Source organism: Macrotis lagotis, chromosome 4 (assembly GCF_037893015.1).
Source record: "Macrotis lagotis isolate mMagLag1 chromosome 4, bilby.v1.9.chrom.fasta, whole genome shotgun sequence".
In the NCBI taxonomy this organism is placed as follows: Eukaryota; Metazoa; Chordata; class Mammalia; order Peramelemorphia; family Peramelidae; genus Macrotis; species Macrotis lagotis.
Window position 1 is genome coordinate 181,577,961 of NC_133661.1, and position 22,727 is coordinate 181,600,687.

The 22,727-nt window shown below is 38.1% G+C and overlaps 2 long non-coding RNA genes across 4 annotated transcripts in view; one reads left to right on the plus strand and one right to left on the minus strand.

Moving 5' to 3' along the window:
- Positions 1–22,727, plus strand: part of LOC141521866 (uncharacterized) — a 184,203-nt gene that overhangs the window by 126,487 nt on the left and 34,989 nt on the right. The window lies entirely within an intron of this gene.
- LOC141521865 (uncharacterized) lies at positions 4,962–15,900 on the minus strand. Of its 2 annotated transcripts, XR_012478073.1 has the most exons (5): positions 15,540–15,900; positions 8,835–8,936; positions 7,087–7,138; positions 6,636–6,769; positions 4,962–5,767 (listed from the first exon to the last, which is right to left on the minus strand). It is a non-coding gene; the product is annotated as an uncharacterized LOC141521865 (long non-coding RNA). The 2 variants fall into 2 exon arrangements; XR_012478072.1 differs by lacking the exon at positions 7,087–7,138 and having other exon boundaries at positions 15,540–15,889.

Here is a 22,727-nt window from a genome sequence, read left to right on the forward strand (position 1 = left end):
CTTATATATACAGAGTTATACAGTAGTGACAAAAATGCATTTCATGCACTTTGTAGATCACTGAAGAATGCTTTTTGTTCTCCCAACCTGCTGAAAATAAACTATTCAGGCATCAAGTCTTGTCCATAGTTTTTGATGTTCAATGTCATGACAATGGCATATTTGCCTAAATTGAGGACTCTCTCTGGGAGCATATGAGTGAGGCTTTATTTATCATCAGGGAGCCTGACTCTCCTCTCCATAGGACTCATAGCTACCTTTGATGAGGAGTTAGCAGCCTCTTGCCCAAATCCAATTTACAAACAGATTTTCCTCATCTGGAACCTGAGAAAAAAGCTCTTGAATAGAAACCAAACAATCACCCATTGTGCACTTTTTCATTTGTATGAAGTCTTATCCAAACTCCTTTAAAGGATCATAGATGGGGAGATAGAAAGGGGCCTTGGAGACCTAGTCTAATCTCTCCATTTTTCAGATGAGGAAACAAAGGTCCAGGAAAGGTAAGTGATTTTCAAAGGTCACATGGATAACATAAGTGGTAGAATCTGAACCCAAGTCCTGGTAGTCTTTCCATTGCACCATTACACTTCCCTGTTTTACAATACTTCATCTTCTAGGGTCCAGTGGTGAAAACTCCAATACTCCTTCAATCTTAAGAGTTTGAGACTCTATTTTTACTTCATTTATAGTTTGGGGGTTCTTTCGTTTTTCTGCTTACTCTTGTTCTATGCTCCCATACCTGCATTTTCTCCTTCTTCCCTCATCTAGTCAATCACTGATCTTAGCTGGAAGATTTATTAATCTAATCCATCTTTTCTTATTGTTCACATGTGAATCACTATAAATTCAGTATGGTTTTAAGTTTTATAAGTCTCAGAAGTTTCTCTAGAACTATTTTAGAAACATGCACCAGAAAAACAGTAGACTGCTCCATGCTTCATGGCATGTCAACATAGGGCTCCTAATCCTCAGTATCTCTGCATCAAGTGTGTTGTCTATTCTTCCTCTATTGATCTTTCTCATTGGCAAATCACCTAACCTCTCTATGACTCAGTTTTCTCATCTGTAAAATGAGAAAAATTCTTGTAGCACCTACTTCAAAAAGCTCAAAGTGAGATAACAATATGGAAAGTGTTTTTGAAAACTTCAATAACTATAAAAATGTTAGTGATAGTTAGCAGTTGATGGCAGTAATGGTGGTTGTAATAATGATGGTGGTATTGGTCACCATCATTCATATTTTAATTCCCATCTCCCACCCCTGCACCTTTACTAAGTATCTTTCCTATCTGAAAGACTCCTTTTTTACATTACTCTTAGAATAACTTCCCTTGTTAAAGGCACAGCTGTCACATATATAATCATAATATCTAAGTCATACTAATTCAACCCACATTACTCTTTAGAAGCCAAGATAGCTCCTTGCTAATAAAATACATTGCATTAGGTCATCTAGAGACAACCATCTTAAATAAAAAGGGGTGATGTCTGAGAGCAAATAGAATGCTCTGTTGTACTGAACCAGAAATCACAGAGTAATCAAATCCAAAGGTAGGAGTTGTGAAAGTTGTGAAAGAGTTCCCATTCCAGTGACTTAAATGGGGGGGGGGGAGGGAATCAGTCAACCTGGACAAAGTCAGGGGAGAAATAAAAGGTGGTAGGTGAAAGGACAGTTGTCTCATGAAACTTGTTTACAAAAAAAAATTGGAATTTTCCTCCTTTTTTGTTTTTCTTTCTAATAAGATCCTGCTTGGGCTTGCATAATGACATAATAAGAGCTAGCATTTGTACAATTCTTTGAGCAGTTTTTGAAATGCTTTAAAAATATCAAATTTGATCCTCACAAAAACCCTGGAATATAGGTATTGTTATTAATCCTATTTTACAAGTAAGGAAACTGAGGCAGATAAGAATTTAAGTAATAGAGATACTAAGTGTTGGGGGTCTGATCTGAACTCAAGTAGTCCTGACTCCAGCTCCAGTGCTATGTACATGGTGCCACCTTGTATTATTTTTTTTGAAACTGGGGTTTGTGGGTGAGCTGGAGAAGCATCCATCTAAGACAGGAAAGTAGAATCATTAAAAAATATGGAAAGAGAAGTCAAGACTCTGGAGATTATAGATATCTCCATTAACCTTTAGGGTCGTTGGGATGGAAGGAGGACCCAAGATTGATAGAGTCTCTAGGAAAGGAACAAGAAGAAAAGTCCATTAGTTGATAAGACTTTGGCAAGATGAGGTGGTGAAGAGAGAGGAAAAGAATAATGTAGGATTTAGAGTCATGCTAGCTAAACTCCGACATCTCAGAATTCCTAGTTGGTGACTGCTGTGACTTTTTTTGTAATGTATATAAGAATAGATTCTTATTCAGGATTTTTGTAACTGTAAGAGCCATCCTTTCTTTGTGAATATAAATTAATAGTATTGCTTACAAGATAATATAGATTTGCAAAATACATTTATATATAGTTATATTGAAGGTACCTTTTACTCTTAATATTTACTTTCTTTTGTATTAGGAGTTTCTTTCTCAATCCCCTTTTGACAAAATTAACATTTATATGTATAATTTCTTTTTCTTTAGGTTTTTTTTTTTTGCAAGGCATATGGGGTTAAGTGGCTTGCCCAAGGCCACACAGCTAGGTAATTATTAAGTGTCTGAGACCGGATTTGAACCCAGGTACTCCTGACTCCAGGGCCTGTGCTTTATCCACTACACCACCTAGCTGCCCCTTTATATGTATAATTTCAAAAAAAACTATTATTCCTTCTTTAGTAATTTTTTTTATTTTTGCAAGGCAATGGGGTTAAGTGACTTGCCTGGGGTCACACAGCTAGGTAATTATTAAATGTCTGAGACCTTAATTGAACTCTGGTCCTCTTGACTCCAGGGCCGCTATTCTATTCACTGCATCACTTAGCTGCCTTATTATTTCTTCTTTAAAAGTGTCTTTGTTGAAAAGAAGACATTCATCTAACAAAGAACAAATAATTTTGAATAAAGAGAATTCCCTTAGTATACTTTTATTTACTATTCTACATACCTATGCGACTTTGTTTTGAAATGATTTATTGATCCTCTTATCATTTATTATTGATCTTATTTACAATTAATTGATTTTGTTCTGTAACTGCCATAGCCAGGGTTCTTTGTCTCTGAACTTAGTTTAGAATTTAGCTTTCTGGTAAAGGATTATGTTTAGAAATACAATTTTCTTTCTAATCACTGTTCTAGTCTTGGGAGAAATTACTTGACATAAGGCAGTCAAGTCTATTATCTTGATACCACTAAACCATCCTTCAAGGATGTCTAATTTGCTGTCTAAAAACTCTGGTCTATTATCTCCAGATCTGGACTCAAACAATGAACACTTCTTAGTCACTTGGCTTAGGAGGGAGTCATTGCTAGCCCCTCATTACCAGACTTGAACTCATTAATCATGTTGTTTCCCTTACCCCAGCTATATAATTAGTCATATTGTCCCTAATCCCATGATGTCACACCCTGTACAAGTTTTAGTGTATGCTTATAAAAATAAGTTGCATTTGCAATTCTTGGTCTTTGCCATAAATTGAGGTAATCCATTGATTCATCTTATTCTCAGGTCACCTGTCTTGATTGTAAAATGTTATCTTGTGAAGAAATGTGCCTCAATTTACCTTTTAATTTTATACAACAGTTCTCAGCTATTTTGGTCTTATACATATTCCTAAATTGACTTAAGATCCCATTGTATTCTACCCTTGTCAGATTTCATTGGGAATATTATGTTCATTTCTGGGCAATATGATCTAAGAAGGGAATTGATAAACTGGCAAATGTCCAAAGGAAGAAAAGCAGGATGATGAGGGCCTTGAGTCTATGACAAAAGACTGGTTGAATAGCAAGACAGGTTTAACATGGAGAAATAAAGACAGTAGCTGTCTTCAAGTATTTGAAATCTCGTCATGTGGAGGAGGAATTTCTTTGTTCTGTTTGATCCCAGAGGGCAGAACCAAGTTTGTCTTTATGTCAGAAAAATACTTCCTAAGAATTTGACATTTCTGGAATGACCTGCTTCTAGGTGTAGTGAGCTTCCCCTTCTTGAAGGTCTTTAAGCAGAGAGCAGAATTCTAGTGGAGATTCTTTTTGTATATAACTTGGACAAGATGCCAGATGAGATCTCTTCTCACTCATATATTTAATTAATTCTGTGATTCTGATCTTAGAATTCTTGTTATCAAAACTTGAGTGGCATTTCAGTTCTATGCCCCCAATCCAATTTAACTAATTAGAGTGATCAGAGAGCAATCAAGAATTTATTCTTTACTATATACTGGACATTGTTCTGGTGCCAAAGCTTAGCTTAAGAATATATTTAATGGGGTGGCTAAATAGCGCAGTGGATAGAACACTGGCCCTGGAGTCAGGAGTACCTGAGTTCAAATCTGGCCTCAGACACTTAATAATTACCTAGATATGTGGCCTTGGGCAAGCCACTTAACCCCATTGCCTTGCAAAAAGCTAAAAAAAAAAAATAAAAGAATTGTTGCCTCAGAATCCCCAGGGAACCAAGAAATTGAGGAAATGTCCTTAAAGTCCAACCATCTGATCTAAAGGATGGGAAAATAGATGGCAGGTGGAGGTTCTTTTTAAGATGTAGACCTGAAAATTTTCTGTCTCCTGTCTCTAGTCCTCCTGAAGATCCAATCAATTATAAATAATATCCTTCCAAAAAAAATCTCATTTGGGCATATAAGTTTTGTAACTAGAATTTCTTTTTCCTTTCCTAACTTGAACATTGATTTATCTCACACACGAATGCACACACACACACACACACACACACACACACATGCACACACACAGAGGCACACAAGCACACTAGCACACACATATACATACTATTCATTTAAAGAGACATTTGCTGCTACATGTAGGAAATAATATGGAAAGGAAAGATAAATTATTTTCCCTTTGCAATTTAATCTCTTTGGACAGAAGTAGCACTAATTCACAGAGAGAACTTCTAGGCAACAGACTGGTGGATTTTTTTTTTTCCAAGACATAAATTTTAGTAATTTCCAAATAAGTTTATTTTAAATAAGAAAAGCTTCAAACAGACAGTGATTCCTCAGCACTTACAAAGGTACCCTTCTTTTACCTTAGGTTCCTAAATAAACACTAATCCCTATCACATTTTAACCATAATCTAATTTCCTAGGAGCTCCCATTAATAGTCAGATTTCGACAGAACATGTGCATTCTGGGGAACAGATTAAGGAAGTGAAATGGGTTTGAGGATATTAAGATACGATAGCTTGTATATTTTATGAAGAAATAGATAAAGTTCTTGATCTGTCATCTGCTCTCCCCTTGAATCATGTTATAAATTTAAATTAGAGATTACCAGGAAAACAATTTATAGGCCTCTGAGCACTTACATATTATCTACAACTAAGCTCCAGCTTCAGATTAGTAAAGTACTTAAAGGCATATAGTTAGTACCGTATTAATGTTTATTCCTTTCCCTTTCCTTCCCTTTTCTAGTCTCTGAGTGTTACTGCTCTATTGGGTTTCTTCCATTCACTCTTATACCTTCACCTAACTTCTATTCAGTTCCCAGGATCAAATGTATTATTTAACACCCAGAGGTATGGCTTCATGTTCCTCCATAGGTTTTCTTACATCCTGAGGGAGAAGCCAGCTATCACAATGTTCTCTCCAGTGATATAGTTGGAATCTGAAATGACACAATCCTTGCACAATCTTCTGGTTTCTCCAATCCTGGATGGAAGAGAAATAAAACTGAGATCAGAAAACAGACTCTAGTTAGACTTGTCCTCTCTCTCTCTCTCTGTAGTTTTAAGGGGAATGTCCAGGATGGTCTCCATCTTTATGATTTTTCCACTTGGGGGTGAGTATTCCATACAGAGATATATATAGTGAACTCTTCTTGGGGTACTCCTATTTCTACCTCACAACCCAATCCACAACACAACCCACAATCTAAGACTGTTAATCTCTCTTGCCCTAGAATTTTCTTTCTTCCTGAATGAGGTTCCAGAATTATTAACCTCTGCATTCCATATAGTTTCTTAGTTTGATTTATCAAGGCTGTGTCTTCTTGGAGCTGAACAAAAGCAAAATATCAAAAGGTTCATTGTGCTTAGACAGAAGGATCACAAGGGGACAAAAAAGGGGGATAAACACTATCAAACCTATTCATTCCTAGGGAAATGAAATGGAGGTCACTGTGCACTATTTTTCCCCAAAGAAGATTTTTTTTTGTTTTGTTTTTTGCAAGGCAATGGGGTTAAGTGGCTTGCCCAAGGCAAGGCAAGGTAATTATTAAGTGTCAGAAGTCGGATTTGAACTCAGGTACTCCTGACTCCAGGGCCGGTGCTCTATCTACTGCGCCACCTAGCCTCCCCCCCAAAGAAGATTAAAGCACATATACTGCTACAGGAAAAGGAGAGTCTACTCATAGGAGAGTCTCAGCATATAAAGTCTAGAATCGATTAATAAGCCTAAAATGGAGCCTCCCAGATCTGAATGTGTCTCCATAGGAGTTGACCTGGACTTAACATAATCAAGAATGTAATTCTCAGTAAGGATGTTGAGAGGGTTAGAGGAGTATTGTTAGTCTTATTACCACAAAGCTGGTCAGTCTTGATAAGACCTGGAACCAGACAGTTCACCCGGATGTTCTTTGAGGCCAACTCTACAGCCAGTGTCTTTGGTGAGGCTCAGGAATGCGGCTTTATTGATGTTGTAGGGACCCAACTTCTACAGTGGGAAAAACCAGGCAAAGGTAACTGAGACTGGAGAATAAGAAATATTTCCAGGCTGCTTCTGTATCTTAGCTCTATCATAGGTTGGGGAAATATCTTTGAATTTGGACTTCCACATTTATCATATTTGGATAAGACCTTCCCTAGATTCCAAGAGGATGTGATAAATGTTGAATGATATAAAAGATGAAAATATATTTTCATAAATATATGGCAACATATAGGCATAAAGGGATTATTATTAGAATCCAGGATGTCTATCATGTATTTACTGTGGCCTATTCAACCAAGTTCAAAGAAGATAACACTTACTGGAATTGGAACATAGGCTGTAAGTGATGATACCAGGATCACAGAACCTTTCCTATAAGGAAATGAACAAATGGGATGCTTGCAGCTGAGATACCACATATTCTCAAAAGATTAACTTTTCCAGTGATATAGAAGCTGTAAAAGCTAGTAGGAGGAGGGTTTAAGGTCTATGATAAGAAAAAGGAATTTAGTGGCATTTTATCAGTAGAAACTGAATCCTTAAGGTAGTGAAGTATTGGAGAGTTTCTGAACATGGGAAAGGACAGTGTCCCGTGGATCCGTGTGAAAAACAACTAGGTGGAATTAGAAAATTATGGAATTGAAGAGTCATATTTGACCTCAAAGATGATGTAGTTCAACCCCCCCTCCCAAAACATGAAATCTATGATTTCTCTGACAAGTGGTCATCCAGTTTCGGGTTGAGGAGCTCTACTAACAAACTTACTACTCTCCAATATAAGCTCATTCCATCTTTAGACAGTTCGTAAAAGTGGAACAGCCTTCACTTACAGAATCCCTACTTCAGGGTTCAGAGGGAGAGGGACTGAGAGAGTTAGTTTAGCCTTAACCATATTAATGAGAGCTCATCTAATTGTTCACAGCCCAGTTTTCCTGCTCTGCTTGGTCCAGCTCCTATGTCCAGTAACCTACTTTTCCCCCCTTCCTCCATTTCATAACCTCCTTTTTTTCCATATGAGGTAACAGTTGACCCAGTAGCAGGGCTGGGGATTTCACATTCACATTCAGAATCTGAATTCAGAACAAAAAGAATATGTAATATGGTTATTTTTTATTTCCTACTCTTATTCGTCACCTTGAATTCTATAAATTTCCCTTTAGAAAGTGCCTGAAATGTTGATAATTCTCTACTTAAGATCCTCAAGAAGAAGGAATCTAGGAATATGATCCCTGCCCAAGTGGCTACTGAAATACCATGAATATGCAATTTAGGAAAACCTCTTCTAATTATGTCTTCCACAGTGACTTCTCCCTATCCAAGTCAACCCATTCTAAAACAGAGTAAGAGAAAACAAAAACAAAGGTAATACAGGCAATCTAATTCATAGGTCTGATTAAATGCAGGCGACCCAAGGGACAGAACAGGGTAGTTTAAAAATAGAAGGGGCTTTAAACAGATGTGCCCTTTATGATGACTCCTTGAAGAGGGTATTCATTCACTTTGAGCAAAGTTAAATATAGCCACTCTGGGTCAGTAACAGTAATGCAGCTCAATAATAATAATAATGGACTGAAGTTGAGGCCCTGACACTCCTTTTTGGGTGAGACCATATATATTAAAGGTCTCTCTGGTCAAGACCAGGAAAGATAGAAGGAAACAGAATGACCAATCTGGCATATTCTCTGGGATTTGTGACTGATGTTGGGACTGTGGGATCTGAGAAGAATATTTTTCCTGGAAGTATAAAGGCAGCTATTCTTTGGGTTGGGAAATCTCCCATTGTCCTGGAGATTCTTCTTGTCCCATGCAGGAGGGTTGATTACTGTGCCAGGCAAATGAAAATGGCCTTTCAGGAGATAGAAAGCATTCCATCTGGTCATCAGAGGAATCCTGAATAGAGATAAAGATAAAGCCCAAAAGGATGGGTGTCTGTTTTCTTCGAATTAGGAGAGTTGTAGATTATCAGTTCCATGAGACAATAATGAAAGTGACTTTGTGCCCACATTACATATTTTTAGCACAACAGGATCATTGAATATGATCTTAAATCCAACTCCTAAGTTCTCACCTTGTCCCAGACCTGCTCATTGGTTTCCAGTGTGCTCCCTACTAAGGGATTAACTCCAGCAGCACAAACCAGGAAGTCGACACCTCCATATTGTTCTACAATCTAGAGGGGAGAAAATGAGAAAGAAAATATGTGGGCAAAGATGATGGGGAGGTAAAAAATAGCCTTTCTTCTCTAAGCTCTGTGTTTGTCTGTTTTTCTTTTTCTTTCTTACTCTTGCTAGATGAGGAGGGTTTGACCTGACCTGTAAACTCACTGTAAATGGGATAATATTCCTTATAGATATATGGATTTAGATCTGGAAGTGGCCTTTAGAGGTCACCAAATTCAAACCCCTTATTTTAAAGGTATAGTGGATAAAGCATTGGCCTTGGAGTCAGAAGGACTCCAGGACAATGGGAGTTCGAATCTGGCCTCAGACACTTGATACTTAATAGCTGTGTGACCTTCGGCAAGTCTCTTAACCCTGATTGGCATCCAAAGCCATCTCCAGTTGTTCTGATCCATATCTGGCCATTTGACCCAGATGGTTGTGGAAGAGAAAATGAGCCTGGTGACTTAGCAAAGTACCACCTCATTCAAATTCAATTCTTGTGTTTGTCATGGCATCACCTCCTTGATGTCAGGGTTTAGTTTGAGAATGAAGGACAAACATCATCATACTCCTATAGCAGTTGCTTCAAAGTTTCTCTTCTCTCCAGCTACTTAGGCCACTCTCTTCCTCTTCCATCTCATTTGAGGATCTTGCCTCATGTTACACTCTCTGCCCCTGTTCCATTTTTTAAATTTATATCACATTCTCTCCTCTTTACTCCAATCTTGAATGCTTAGATGTTCTCCTCTTAGCTAATGACAACTCTTCTACACATATTTTTGATCAGATTCGCTCCTTTCTCCTGACACCTTATCCTTCAGTCTTTCCTGTTTCTTCTTAATTTTCAATATATTCTTATCCATTGATTCCTTCTCTATTGCCTTCAAATAAGTCCTGTCTTCCCCATCCTTAAAACAAATTCACTCGACTCTCCAATTCCCTCAAGCTATAATTCTATATCTCTTTTCCCTTTTGAAACCAAATTAAAAAAATAAAAAAGCTATCTAAACTCATTGTCTTCACTTTCTCACTTCCCATTCACTTTGTATGCTGTTTTTTAATGGTTTCTTTCCACGTACTCAAGTGAAATTGTTCTTTTAAGGTCAACAATAATCTTTTTATTGATATATCTAGTGAATTATCCATCTATCCCTTGTATCTTTTCTTTCTGGGTTGTGTGACACTACTCTTTTCCTACCTGTATGATTACTCCTTCTTAGTTTTCTTTGTTGATCATGTCTTGCCCCTTATGTGATATTCATATCTTTCTTGTTTGGGCACTGTTCTTTATCTAGAAGTGATTTCATCTACTTACATGGACTCAACTAATTGTCTTTATGCATCCAACTTCTAAACCTAATATCCAGCTTCTATCTCTCTCCTCAGCTCCATTTCTACATCTCGAATTGCCTGATGTATCACCTGAATGTATGGATTATGGGTACCTCTAACCCCACATAATCCATAATGTCTTTTCCCTATTTTTATTAAAGAAACCATTAATCCTTCATTCATCTTATATTTCCAACCTTCTACTCTCTCATCCCTAATGTATCATCTAGTTGCCAAGTAGGAGATACTTTCCCCACAATATCTCTGTCCTTTTCTCATTATTCACACTGTAACTAACCTAGTACAGGCTGTCATCTTCTGTCATTTTTACCATTATGTAGCCTCCTTGTTTGTCTCGATGAATCCAGCCTTTCTCCTTTTGTAATCCATCTTCTTCACATAGAGCAAATTGACCGTCCTAAAGCACAAGTCTGATCTTTCTATATCCCCAGCTCAAGAAGTTTCAATGATTCCTGAGTTCCTGGGAGAAAACTTTTCTTTTGCCATTTCAATTCCTTGACAGGCTATCTTTTCAGGTTTACTTCTCATTACTTCTCCTCATATACTCTTATATTCTAGACACTGACTATCTTGCTTTCCCCCATATACAACATTTCATCTCCCACACCTTGCTTTTTCAGTCTTGTCTCCTATACCTAGAATGCTTTTTCACTTCACAACCACCTCTTGAGTACCTCAAAACTCAAATAAAGTACTTCTTCAAGAGACCTTTCCTGATTACTTCAATTATTAGTACTCCCATATACTGACTTTATATTTATTTTTGTGTATATTTTTCATTTACTTATCTGTGAACATATTGCACCTATTCCCTCCCCAAAAGAATATAATTCTTTTAAGGTCAGGGACTATCTTGCTTTTATATCTGTCCACAAGACTAGTAGAGTTCCTGGCATATAATAGCTACTCAATAAATTCTTATTGATTGATCCTCATAGCAACTTTGAGAAGTAAGTACTACAGATGAGAAAATGGAGGCTCAGAGAAATTGTCTACTTGTCCATATCTAAGATTTAAGTCCAATTCAATTGTATCATTCTGCCTCATTCCTATTAAATGTGGTCCTAGAACCAAGACTGACAGGTTTATTGTGGGAAATACACTTTGAAAATCTTACAAAGCTAAATAAACTCATTATTAGTATTACAACATAATTAAAACTGGTCCATAATTCTAATATTGGATTTAGACCAGTTTCAGTCTTGGTGAATATTTGCATTAATTGTCAAGATATTAGTAGACACCCTATTTTCCAGAGCTAATACCCATCAAGCAAGCTATGTCCTCAGATTAGCATAGAAACAACCCTTCGCAATCACCCTCTGGCAAAATCACATAATCGTTGCATTGTTTAGACCAAGCTCTGTGCTTGGACACACACAGAACAAGCTCAGACAAGTATCCATATTCTGGTCATGAAGCCCTGCTATGAATCATACTTGTTTCATTTTTGTCGTTACCCCTCATTGTCAGGGCTACAACTCACTGGGGAATAGTTAGTCTAAGTATTGAGATCTCCTCACAATGTGTTAGGTCCCTCTACCAGAGGTGGGGTCTTGGCACATGTGTCTAGATCCTGTCCTTGCTTACAAGTCATTTCCCTTACTTTGAAATTAAGCTTCTGTTTGATTCCTGATTCTCCTTTCACTAGCCTTCTCTCCTTGGCTCTAGTTATCCACAGATTAGGGGACAGTTCATATTAGTTGAAACCTTCATCCAGGGATTTCTCTGCAAATCTCAGAATATAGCTCATTTATTATTCTCTATTGATGTGTATAATGGGGCTCTCTTAAGCACTCAAGCTAGTAATATATATTGGATAAAAGATGACCTTTATTTCATCCCATAGAAATCATGCAAAAAATATGAAGGACCAAAAAAGATCCAAGGACCTTCTACACAGGAGCTTTCCTCTCTTAGATGAATTCTACCTTTTAGGGATTTTTACAATTTTGCAGACTCATAGTGCCATCATGTGGTAGAAACTTCCTGGGGAGGGAGACATATTTGTGACCAACAGAGATAAGCCCCTTATTTTTCCAGAGACCTACATAGTCGTCTAGATCCTAAGGCTTGGATTACCAACTTCAAAATTTTGCTATTGGAATGCTAGAGAATCATTCCTTTTTCCATCAGGACAGCACAGTTGGTTTGATTCAAGGCGGTAGTGGGTAGTAAGGTCCAGGTTTGCTCCTCCACAACATAGTTCAGTCTCTTATTGTTCAAGCCCTGGGCCATGTGGTTGCACCTCTTCTTTTTAGGAGGCATGTTCAACAATTTGAGAAGAATTATTCCTCTTCTCTCTAGGACCATGAACCCAGGAATTTGCCATTGTATCTCCTTTTTTTTTCATCAGGAGGAAGTGGGAGAGACAATAAGAGCTTCTTAAGAGAAAAAAAATTGTCAAAAGAATCACCTTCCATTTGTCAATGGATCAACAGGTCAAGGACTATATACTCCCAGGTCAAGTATACTCCTCATACTTTACAAAGGACATTAACTATCTCACTGGGGATATCCATGAAGGGATGGCTTGGAACCTAGAATATATTCAATACAAAGGTCCTTTAGTCTACTTAGGTTGAACAGGCTATCCTCTCATATCCCAAAAAGATGTTTTATAAAAGTCTGTGTGCAGATAGATGCCTTTAACACCTTACTCTTTCAGAAAAAAAGAATTAAGTTGTTAAGTTTACTAATCTACTCCTAGTCACAGCTTCTAATTCTTCTTCAATATTACAAGGATCTGGCGCAGCCAGGTAGCACAGTAGATAGAGCACTGGCCCTGGAGTCAGGAGAACCTGAGTTAAAATTTGATCTCAGACACTTAATGCCTAGTTGTGTTACCTTGGGCAAATCACTTAACCCCATTGCCTTAAATAAATAAAATTTAAAAAAATTATTTCAAGGATCCTTGAAGACACTCATCTACAACATCTAATCTACTAAGATTGGAATCTCTCTTTGATTTGGTTGCTTAATATTGAAAGTTTCTGTAGTCTCTCTGTGAAGATCCTTTCTAACTTAGTTAGATTGGTCCTCAGTCAACAGACATAGCATCTTTCCTCAGATCCATACTTGAAGCTTTGCTCCATTGACATATCCTTCTAAAAGATTGCCCACACATCACAATGAGGCATTGGGGAGGTATTTATTATTATTATTGTTACTACTACTACTACTACTACTACTACTACTACTACTACTACTACTACTACTACTACATCATTTAATTATTCCTGGAACAGGTTTGGTAAGTTAAGAGTATTGGGTGATCCATTTCTTTTTTCTCTTGATCAATAATGAAATGATATTGCCATGGAGACATATTCTAGGACAAATATAGCTAGAACCTGAGCCCCATCAGGTTCCCTGGAAGCCCCAACTTCCAGGGTCTTCTGGTCATCTTAATATTTAATATATTTTTCCTTCCTCCTCTTCTTCCAGATTTTATTCCTATCATTCACTTCTACCTTTCTTTCTTTTCAATATACATTAGTTAAGTTCAACTTCCAGGTAAATCTGTATTTGATATTTCATTGTGGTGTGAATGTAATCCTTAGTTCTTCAAGGTAATGCCAACAGAACCCAAGCTCTGGCAGACCTCACTAATTAGAAGTGACTCAATTAAGTTCAGATAGGTTTGTCACTTGGTTGGACATAGGGTAATACATCTTTTTTTTTTTTAGGTTTTTTTGCAAGGTAAATGGGGTTAAGTGGCTTGACCGAGGCCACACAGCCAGGTAATTATTAAGTGTCTGAGGCCGGATTTGAACTCAGGCACTCCTGACTCCGGGGTCGGTGCTCTATCCACTGTGCCACCTAGCCGCCCCAGTAATAAATCTTTTGACAACAGGAACTCTCAAAGTTCATCTAACAAATAGTGGGGTTGTTATCTGTGTTGGTGAAGTGAAGGACTCACACTAAAAAATCACAAGTCCTTGAAATATCTAAGCAAGCATTCATTATGAATTGTATCTAAGATGATTGTATTTAAGATAATATTACATCTTCTAATCATTTCTCTCCAGATTTCCTCTCCCATGCCCCTGTTTTATTTCCAGAAACCTCATTACAACATTAAAATATTTACACTTTGGAACTACCCATCACTACTTCTGTGGTCTTTCCCTTTGATTGAATGACTTCTCCCAGAACTTGTATTTAAGGAGGACAACCAAGGCAGGTAAGACTTACTCCTCTCCAGGCTGCACTCTGGACTTCCTTCCAACTATAATTTCTCATCCAAAATCCTCCATTAAGCTTCATCTAGATCTTGTAATATTTTGCAAACAGGCTGGCCATTTGCTATTCCTCTCACTCTATGGGCAAGACTCCCCAATTTTCCTTGAAGAGATTTTCTTATAGTTATTACATAATCAGTAATGACATAACACCTTTGTGTTACTCACTATTTTGATTTTTCTGAATTGTGATATTCCATAATTTGTAGTCATCTAGCATGACCAGAATGTTGATGTTAAAATATTGCTTTCATGGGGCAGTTAGGTGGCACAGTGGATAAAGCACTAGCCCTGGAGTCAGGAGTACCTGGATTCAAATCCGGTCTCAAACATTTAATAATTACCTAGCTGTGTGGCATTGGGCAAGCCACTTAACCCCATTTGCCTTGCAAAAACCTAAAAAAAATATTGCTTTCAAAAAATGAATATATTTTGAATGATAGAAAATTCTGTTCTCCATCATATATATATTCTTATTTTTTGATAGTCAAGTTGCATGTATTATGCTTTAACATATGAGGCAACCTCGCTTACACTTGGGCCCCAGAAAAGTAATCTTGGTTCAGGACACACTGTGACATATCCTTCTAAAAGACTTCCTACACATCACAATAAGGCACTGGGGAGGTATTATTATTATTATTATTATTATTATTATATCATTTAATTATTCCTGGAGCAGGTTTGGTAAGTTAAGAGTATTGGGTGAGACATCACCCACTCAAAACCATAGCTCATAAGCCCCTCATTGTATGTTTACTTTTACCAGTCAGTCAGATGACACATTAACTCAAAGCAAAAAACCATTTAATCAAACAATATGGCAAATTAAGCAAGAAAATCTCTCCCATGCACTATACTTTACTAGACATTACCAAGTCACTAGACATTCATTGAGAAAAGAGATTGATTACCAAGAAGAACAGATGGATGGTACACATAGGGAATACATGTGGCCTAGGCACATATGCAAAGGGGCATTCATAAAGGACCCAGGTGGCCAGAGCAACTCACAGATTTAATGTTATCGGGCTACTGATGTCCTAGTCTGCCAGGAATCTTTGCCGGCTGCTGTCCTGGCTGCTGGTAGATGACTTCACTGGTCTTGTGGTGCTTCTGGGTTCCTTTCCATGATAGTTCTATGCTTCAGCTCTTTGACAGTTTTTCATCCATATCAGAGACTATGAACCATGATATCCAACTAAGGAAAGTTAATGAATTGCTAAACTAGAATGCCCAGGCGAAAGTTAAGTCTATCCTTTTTATTACTTCCATTAAGAACCAATATGAAATCCATTATCCAAAGAATTGTCTTGATAGGGTTAAAAATTCCATGTAGTTTCCCTGTAATGTCTTATTATGAAGAGATCTTGTACTCCTAAAACCTATTTGGGGAGTGGGGAATTTGGGGGGGGGGGGTCTGACAAAGAAACCTACACAGTAGTTATGTGGAAGCTGAGTGTACAAAGTCCATTTTGTTCCCATGATCCTCTTCATGCAAAGGAAGCTAGACAGGATTAAAAACTAAAGGAAGCGGGGTGGAGCCAAGATGGCTGTGTGAAGGCAGCATTTCTGGGGAACTCCAACCCCTCAAACCCCCCCAAAACAAAGGATGGCTCTAGCCAAAATTTAGAGGATCAGAAAGACTGAGTGATACATTTTCCCAGTCCAAGATAACTTAGAAGTTCCATGGGAAAGGTGTGTTTCACCAGGACCCTGGGGGTTGGAAAGAAAAGCTGCAGCATAGTCCAGCCCAGCCCAGCACAGCCCAGAGATCACCAGCAACAGCTTGAAGAGGTGGTGAGAGAACTCTGCTCCACCATAATGAAAGTGGAGTGAGGGAGCACTGGCCGCAGAATCTGCAGTGAGAATCGGGAGAAAGCAGCCTGCACCCCCAGTGACCGTAAGGCAAGTCTGCAGAGATTTCTCTGCTGTTTGCCTACACTCAGATATTGCAGTTTGGGCTTCCATACTAAATAACCAAGCTGGATCTCTTCTTATAGCCCCAGGGCAGAGGGAAATACTGGGCCATCTACATATCAAAGCACAGGCTAGAGAGCATAAGACCTTGGAGGAATAAAGGTCCCAGTGGGGTGTCCCCCCCAAAAAAACCAACCCCATAGCTTTGGAAGCTATAAACTAGTCTTGGGCTGAAGAAATGACTAAACAACAGAAAAAGAAGAATCTGACCATAGGGAATTACTTTAGTCCCATGGAAGATCAAAACACATACTCAGATGACAACAAAATCGAAGCTTCCATATCCAAAACCTCCAAGAGAAATAGAAAATGGGCTCAGATTATGGATGAGCTCCAAAAAGACTTTGAAAAGCAATTAAGAAAGGTGGAGGCAAAATTGGGAGGAGAAATGACAGCCATGCAGAAAAATCATGAAAATCAAATCAAAAGCTTGGTGAAAGATATCCAAAAAAATACTGAAGAAAACAATATGTTAAAAACCAGTTTAGGCCTAATGGACAAAGCAAAACAAAAGGCAAATGAGAAGAATGCCTTAAAAAGCAGAATTGGCCAGCTGGAAAAGGAAATAAAACTCTCTGAAGAAAATAACTCCTTCAATGCAAAATGGAAGTAAAGGAAGCTGATGACTTTGCAGGAAATCAGGAAGAAATAAAACTCTTCCAAAAAAAGCCAAAAATTAGAAGAAAATGTGAAATATTTCACTGGAAAAACAACTGACCTCGAAAACAGATCAGAAGAAATAATTTAAAAATTATTGGGCTATCTGAAAGCCATGACCAGGAGAAGAGCCTAGACTTCATTTTTCAAGAAATAATACAGCAAAATTGCCCTGAGATCCTAGAAGCTGAGGGTAAAATAGAAATTGAGAGAATTCACCGGTCACCCCCTGAAAGAGATCCCAGAAGAAAAACTTCCATGAATATTATAGCCAAATTCCCACCTCCCAAATCAAAGAGAAAATTCTAAAAGCTGCCAGAAACAAACAATTCAACTACTGAAGCTCCATAGTCAGGATTACACAGGATCTGGCAGAATCTACATTAAGGGCTCATAGGGATTAGAATATGATATTCCGGAAGACAAAAGATCTTGGTTTACAACCGAGAATCAACTACCTAGCAAAACTGAATATCCTCTTTCAGGGGAAAAGATGGACTTTCAATGAAACAGGAAACTTTCAAATTTTCCTTTTGAGATGACCAGAGCTGAAGAGAAAGTTTGATCTCCAAGTACAGGACTCTGGTGAACCATAGAGGGAGTGGAAGAGAGGGACTAACTATGAAGAACTTGGTGATGTTGCACTGTTTGTATTCCTGCATGGGAAGAAGACATTGATAACTCATATGACTTTCTCATTTATATGAGCTGTTATAAAGAGTATATATAATATATATATATATATATATATATATATATGTGACATAGGAAGGAGCAGAATATAATGGTATGATGTGGTAAAGGGATGGAGTCAATGGGGGAAAGTACTGGGAGGAAGGAAAAGGAGATGAAGACGAACTTGAGAGATTTCACGTAAGAGTGAAGGAAAAGCTTTTTTCAATGGAGTGGAGTGGGGGAAGGCAAGGGGGCATGAGTGAGCCTTCATTCTCATCAGAAATGGCTCAGGGAAGAAATGACATACACACTTAATAGGGTGAAGAAATCTGTCTTGCCCTGGAGAAGGATGGGAGGAAAGGGACAGGATGAGGGGGAATGGGGGGAGGGAAGGGGGGGAAATAGATGATAGAAGAGAGGGAAGATCGAGGGAGAGGGCTCAGATGCAACACACTTTGGACAGGCCAAGATGAAAGGAGAGAGAGAATAGAATAAATGAGAGTAGGTGGAAATAGAGTGGAGTTACAGCTAGTAATAGCAACTGTGGGGAAAATATTGAAGCAACTTCTCTGGTAGACTTATGATAAAGAAAGCAACTCACCCCAGAGACAGAGCCATTGAAATCTGAACATAGACTGAAGTAAGACTTTTTTTTTCTCTCTCTCTATTCTTGAGGTTTCTCATCTTTTTACATCAATGTATGGCATGGAAACAATGTAGAGACTGTCAGACAGCCTACTGTGGGGGGGGGAAGGGAGGAGGGGGAAAATTGTAGAATTCAGAGCCTTGCAAAAAATGATGGGTACATATTACTATTGTATATAATTGGAAAACAAATAAAATGATAAAGTTTTTTTTTTAAAGCTAAAGGAAGAAATTCAGATCAGTGCCCTCAACTCTCTAGGATTGGTGTCTGTCTTTATTATACATATTTCTTTCTTTCTTTCTTTATTTCTTTCTTTCTTTCTTTCTTTCTTTCTTTCTTTCTTTCTTTCTTTCTTTCTTTCTTTCTTTCCAAGGCAATGGAGTTAAGTGGCTTACCCAAGGCCACACAGCTAGGTAATTATTGTCTGAGGACGGATTTGAGCTCAGGTACTCCTGACTCCAGGGCTGGTGCTCTACCCACTGCGCCACCTAGCAGCCCCTATTATGCATATTTCTAACAATTAAAAATAATTTTTAAAATGGGTCATTTTGCTATATTTAATTCATTACAACACTTAATCCTCTCCCTAAACTCTAATGAAAAGATGTGGCAAAATTTCAAACCATAGGGACAAAGGGAAACTACAATTTCCCAAACCCTATCTTGGGGTAAAACAATTCCTTGTTTTGACTCTGCCTATAAGAATGTCATATTCCAGATAATATGTCATTGAAGCCCCAAATTAAATCAATAAATAATTATTAAGACCCCCAACGTCACCAACCCAGAGTTTCCCAAAGGCCTGAGTCCCCAAGATCACTCTCCCTTCTAAGAATCCACTCTCTTTGGTCCAGGATAGACCATCCATTCAGAGCAGGTCATATGAATCCCAGGGGTAAGGATTCAGTTCTAAATTCCAGGCTGGGTAATTAGGAAATGGTCAGAATATTTTTTTCTCTACACTATGTATCATCAACTTGGATCACTCACAATATTCACCAGCCTTTCCCGGTCCTCTGCTTTCCTGGCATGGCACACCAGGCCTCTAGCGCTCAGTCCCTCTTCCTTCAGCCATCTCTACAGTCCGGTCAACATTCTACTGCTTGTGACTGCTCACCACCACATGGACTCCATCCCAGGCCAATCGTTGTGCAATAGCCAAACCAATGCTATAAAAAAACAGGAGACAGAAAGATACCCTTGGGCTCACATTCCTTAGCCTTGCCTTCCTCAACTTCACCTCCCTGGTGGTCTCCTCTTTACTGGAAAATCATAACCCCCCCCCCCCGGCACCAAGTCTCTTTTGTCTCCAAGGAGCTGACCCTACCCACTCTGATGGATCAGTAACACTCCCACAAGCATAGCCCCAACTTTCCTGTTGCCCTTGTCAATTAGGAATCTAGCTTCATTCACCCTTGAGTGGAGCCAGTGATTGCAGCCACTTTGTCAGCCAAAATGCCTTTCTTTACTCCAGTGCTGCTCATCCTCACTGAAAGAGACCCTGGGAGAGAATACACCTCCGCAAGCAAATGTCAGTATTCTGAACATGTCGAGCAGCATCTAATCTTCTTTCCAGTAGACTCAGATCCAGGGAAAAGTTTGAGAGAAATGGTCAACATCATTCATCAGATAGGGACCTCTGACTCAATACATCATGGAGGCTTTCTCTGACACCCATACCTCTGCCCTATCTTGACCCAGGAATAGAAGGGATGGTGTCACTGATTGTTTTGTCTTTTGTCTTTCTTTGTATCTCCAGAGGTTAGAACAACACCTGGAGCATTATAGAACAACATCTGGAACTTGTAGTTCATCTAACCTGAGTTAGCTTTCTCTTATTGCCATTGAGTTTTAGGGACTATGGAATTCTGTTTTTGCTGTTAGAGAGTATGCTGTCAGAGTCCTGTCACAGCTCTGCCATAGACCTATTAGCTTCTATGACCTGCTGCCAAGGTAAAATTCTTTGTCAAAAACTAAGAAATGATCTCTCTTTGAGGAACTCAGCTACTTTGTTTCTTGATATGAGGCAGAACAGAAAAGGAAGAAAAAGAATTAATGGAGTCCCAGTGCCCTTCCAGCTTTCATAGTCCTTCCTACAGAGCCTTGGATATTGATAATGTATCTTTTTTTTTTTTAGGTTTTGCAAGGCAAATGGGGTTAAGTGGCTTGCCCAAGGCCACACGGCTAGGTAATTATTAAGTGTCTGAGACTGGATTTGAACCCAGGTACTCCTGACTCCAGGGCCGGTGTTTTATCTACTGTGCCACCTAGCCACCCCATTGATAATGTATCTTTAAGAGAGAGGGAATATTACTTAGAGAGATAGTTTAGCTATTTTAAGGAGAGTGCTAACTGCCAGAGCTGAGAGAGACCGTGAAAGATAATGAGAGAAAGGATAAAGAGACCTTCTTTCCTGAGAGAAGTAGTAATCTGTCATGGTGTAAAGTCCTAAAGAGATATTTTGTGAAAATTGAGTTCAACTTTTATTTGAGAAGATAACCTGAAGAGAATCTTGAGGGACTTCCCTAGTCAAAAGAAACTTAATTCTTGTTGGATTATGTATGGTCAGTGGAGAAGTCAGCATTATAGTTGGTTAGAGATGACTCTGACTGTAATCTTTCTCAAAGCTGATAAGTTATTGAAATATTTCAATGTCTCTTTATTGCTTGATACACTTTAGTAAATTGTACATGAAATAATATTAATGTTTATCTAAGCTTATGAAGTTTTGGAAGGGGGAAGTAGGAGGGAAAATTTATGCGAAGACAAGTTTATTGTAAACTGGTACAGGTGCTCAGAGACACTTGATTAATGAGTGAGAAAGATTGTGTATTTCTATTTATTTGTGAATAAACATAAAAATATGCCCCTTGATTGTTTTAGTTCAAGTGTAGAAAATTACTAAGGTAATGAACCAGTAACAGAAAGGGCTGAGGACTCACATTTATCAGCTAATATAATGCATAAGAAGCAGCTAAGTAGCACAGTGAATAGAATGCTGCACCTCAATGCTCCTCTATGTGAGTTCAAATCTGGCTTCAAACACATACTAGCTGTGTGATTGGATAAGTCACATAACTCTGTTTTCTTCAGTAAACTCATTTATAAAATTAGTTGGAACAAGAAAAAGCAAACCATTTCATCATCTTCTCCAAGAACACTCAAAATTTACTTATCCAGAATTAGACATGGCTGAAAATGACTGAACAAACCAAAACTACAGAGCAAACTAGATCCCCTTTAATATGTTATAAGAGTGGAGGAGGATTGTGCCTATTCCTGTTACAAATATCTCTGTGACTGTTTTTCATTGAAATTCTCCCTTTTTTCACCAGAAAACTTCTGTTATCCCCTGATGTAGTTTATTTCCTTTAGCTTTTCCTTTTTGTACTTTTTTCAGTTGAGTTTTTATCCATTTTTGTCTACTATACAAAGCAGGTTCAAGTTTTGTCTCCTAAAAGTCTCTCCACAAAACTAATCCAACTTTTATATCTTTCTATCGCCAAAAGCAAAACATTTGTCTTTTTGTTGTGTTTTAAAAAATACAAGTCTATGGTTAATTGGTATCATTTGTGCTATCCATAAGTAGATTGTAAATGTCTCATTTATCAAATATATACACAACCGAGTCAAATTTGTAAAAAAGAAATAAGGTTCATTCCTCAGATGCTAAAGGATCAAAGGATATCAACAGGCAATTTTCAGAAGAAGAAATAAAATCTTTTGATATTAGTATTAAAAATACTCTAAATCATTATTGATTACATAAATTCAAATTAAAACAAATCAGAGTTATCACCTAACACCTATCATACTGTCTAATATGACAGTAAAGGAAAATGATAAATGTTGGAGGGAATGTGTAATCCACTCTTGGTAGAATTCTGAACTGATCCCATCGTTCTGGATGATAATTTTGGAACTCTGCCACAAGGGGTTATGAAACAATGTATAACTTTTGACCTACTAATACCCCTAGTAGGTCTGTATCCCAAAGAGAATTTTTAAAAGATGACCCATAGTACAAAAATACTTATCAATCTTTTAAAAAAATTTTTTTTCAAGGCAATGGGTTTAAGTGGCTTGCCCAAGGCCACACAGCTAGGTAATTATTAAGTGTCTGAGGTCGGATTTGAACCAGGTACTCCTGACTCCAAGACCGGTTCTCTATTCACTGCGCCACCTAGCCACCCCTATAGAAGATCTTTTTGTGGTAATAAGGATTTGGAAATTGAGGGGATGCC